Source organism: Varroa jacobsoni, unplaced genomic scaffold, assembly GCF_002532875.2.
Source record: "Varroa jacobsoni isolate VJ856 unplaced genomic scaffold, vjacob_1.0 scaffold_451, whole genome shotgun sequence".
NCBI classification, from domain to species: domain Eukaryota; kingdom Metazoa; phylum Arthropoda; class Arachnida; order Mesostigmata; family Varroidae; genus Varroa; species Varroa jacobsoni.
In genome coordinates, this window is record NW_019213353.1 from 100,111 (window position 1) to 103,663 (window position 3,553).

A 3,553-nucleotide genomic window follows, 5' to 3' on the forward strand; every position below is an offset into this window, starting at 1 on the left:
CGGCCAGATTCGTAGTGCGCACGATCCATTTGACACCCAGCGTTTCGTATATAGCAATGCGCCATCGTAATCGAAAACAGAATTCCAGTCCCGACTTGAATTCTCAATGAGTCGCCTGTATCGCGTTTGCCGTTGTTATTGAAGTCGGTGCCCAGCATACATATTGATTCGGGCGGCGCACGGCGTACGAATGTCAAAGCAGACGACGATGTGCCGCGATGCCGTTCGCTGTTGACGCGTCAGGATACTCCACGTTGATCATCGCCGTTTTCGATTCGCTAAAGAATTTTTCTTTTGAATTATTAACGTCTAGCGCTCCAGCAAATTATCACGTACCTGAGTCATATCCGGTAGCGATGCCGGCTTTGGCTGTGGAGCAGCGGCTAACAGTCACCGCTGCCTTATATATGGGATGTTATCAGACTGCGTAGCCTCGTTAGACACATACATAGTTCATGGATTATGGAGTTCCTTCGCTCGACATGGCGGATTCGATTCTGATAACAGCTCTTACTGCAAATCGTCACCTTTTTGTTACCGAACAGCATTCCGGCATTTTTGCTTTTGCGTCCCGCCTTTCGTGTGTGATGTCACTTTAATAAATGACAGTGACGTCCCTCATTAGTTGGACAACATTCATACGTCCACAGTGCGTGGATCGGTATTAGTCACCGTAAATGAGAAACAAATGTCTGTTTGTATGAACGAAGTCTGCATGATCCTTGCTTCCGTTTACCAGCTCTTGATTCAGTGTAGCTTGTTCTTCTACGCAGCAGACAGATATTCCACACTGAAGCATGCAGCACTGCGAGCTACTGATCGGCGATGCTTTTGACGGTCAACGAAAAGTGGTTTGTTTGCCTGTTGTGTCTATTGTTCTAGGAGCTTGCAGCTGATTTTTTCATAGATTCCTCCCCGTACATTGTACGTATAGGGATTGGGACTAAAAATAGTAATCCGTACAATAATTCCCATTATCTGTATTGTAATGGCCTACAGGTGTTATGACATCCCTAGCTAGGGCTACTGTGAACACGCGAAGTCTGAAGACTCTTTTTCCAATGAACTGGCTCATCAGAAAAAATCCAAGGCCAATATAATCTCTACGTAACACCTGGTGCGGGTCGCCGTTTTGTCCGAAGTTCGGATCTGAGCATTCCTCTGCAGTAACCATAATAAACCTGCTCCGACTGCCTATAAATTTCATTCTAGTCTAGCTTAGGCAGTCTACAAGACTTTACCTGTCGATATTTTCGGTAAATGTGGGAATTCCTTATCGTGTAATTTCGTATCGTTCTAGCTGAATATACTCGTGTCTGTATTATATAATAAAATATAGTATGTCGTAGAATATAATATAGATTAGCCGAACTGGAATAATTTGATATCCATTTAAAAAATAGCTGCATTTACAATACTTAACCGATGTGCGCTAATTTCTCTTACGCTACGTTTTAAGGTTATGACCTATGTCTTCCCAGACGCGCTGTCTGACAAATAGCAATATGTAAAACATAGAACTGATAAGAACAAAAGGATGCTTGAGTTTCTAGTTCAGTGAAAAGGCACTTAGTGCTTATGTTCGAGCTTTTCTCGAAAATCACATCAGCTATAGTTTTTGATATAAAAAAGGCTTCATTATCAGCAAGCGTTTTAGATCGCGAGAATGGCCATAATTTCTCTTGGTCTCAAAAAATTCTACACCACTTCTCGACCTTTCTAAAAACGGAGTAGGAAGTGACTGAGCAAAATGTGGGTACCCTTTCATTATACGAATTTAGCATTTCGTAATCATTTTCGATGAACCCTATTATCTGTCAGAAGCTTTCTACTATGCTTAACCGACCGGACAAATCCGACAATGTCTGATTAGACCATTTATTGCTTTGTTCGTCAGTGTAATGCCCCCTAAGAATACAATGTTCCTGTTCATCATTACGGCGTATTCGTTTCTATAGTAGATACCATGGATTAATGCATTTCCTGAGCAAAACTTGGCAGAGACAACACAGAGACGTCTCATTGCAAATTTTCAGATTTCTCTAGGTGTTATATATAAGCAGAGATTCTGTTCTGGCAGACATCAGCTGGTGAGATTCATACCAGATAATAAAGGTAACGTAGCGGTCCATGTGGTTGAAGCATTATATACTTCATTTCAATGATTTCGTTTACGTGTACTAATGCCTTGACAGATATCAAAATACTGAAACTGTGCTTAAAGTTAGCTAATAGTAATAGCTAACATTCGCTATTAACTGCCATTGTCTCATAGGCAAGTATAGAGCAACAAAATGAAGGCATGAAAAACTGCTGTTAGACCAATCTTTGGAACAATGCGTCTTGCACATACAAGGGAAAAAAGCATCCGTTGTTGAGGTCGCGTTGATAAGCTCCACAAGGTCGAAATCATATTTAGACGATGAAAATTAGATAAGTACTCTTGGGTACGTCGTACCTTTTAGAACCGTTAGATGCGTCTCTAAGGTTATACCGTCACGATATACCTGAACCTTTGTGAGCACTAAAAACTTAACCCTGTTTGCGGCTTACGTAGCTTTCTCTATGCAAACGATCACGAGTTTGGTCCGCCAACCAATGTCGAATCTTTGATAAAGTTGACACAGAATATGTGTTTGTCCTGAATCTCTTGTTGATGATAAATAAGTATTTTACTTCTATTAGTTCAAACGTTCGATGAAGCTAGCTTTGGATTTATACGATAGTTTATTGTGTAGACTTTAGACTTATAAAAGCTAGCTATAATAATAATAATAGAAAAATTACGTTTGATAGATTAAATCCTCTGTGTTTCGAGTTCTACGTCATTAGACATTCCATCAGAGAGAAAACTGGTTCACGGCACGAAACGAACCGTATGTCTATCTAAACACGGGTTCGAATTTAGACCATATCCTTAAAGTTGAACCCTACTACGATACAACCAAAGCTAACTAGAAAATGTGTAATTACATATAGTAAGCTATATTACTTACAATTCTCCTGCCATTACTGCTACACTTTCCATGTACATATAGAAACCCCAAGGACCTCGAAGGCAAGTTAGATCTATGTTTTAATATAAAGATGAACGAGAATCAACGTAACATTGAAACAACCTTCTTCCCAAATTAATAATTAATATTATTGAAAAAGGGCGTTCTCGTTTACGTTCAGGTGAGTCAATTCACAGAAAATTCATCTTGAAAGACTTTGAGCTACTCCCAAACTCGAAGCCAAGCTAAGCCCCAGTGCGAGGCAGCAACGCTCGTATGGGCTCGCATAGAATCTGAATTCGCTATGAAAATCTAGATAGTTAATGACGCCTGTTTTATTGGGTTTTGTCATCACCACCATCATCCTCGTGTTTATTATATCACACTACGACCTGGTATGTGATTCATTAAATGCCTATCCTTCTAACAACTACCGAAGGCATATAGCTTCTACCCAGCTCACACCCCTTACTTGTCCCAGGATCCCTAGTATATTATAAACGCTGCCAAGAGGTAAAGAAGCAAGAATCTAGATATCTGGAAAGTAACAAACCCAG

General features: G+C 40.2%; 1 long non-coding RNA gene across 1 annotated transcript; it reads left to right on the top strand.

Annotated features, from left to right (window-relative positions):
• The first annotated feature begins 674 nt into the window (after nt 1-674).
• LOC111260545 (uncharacterized) lies at nt 675-1,380 on the top strand. Its single transcript, XR_002680400.2, has 2 exons — nt 675-851; nt 1,000-1,380. It is a non-coding gene; the product is annotated as an uncharacterized LOC111260545 (long non-coding RNA).
• Nucleotides 1,381-3,553: the final 2,173 nt, after the last annotated feature.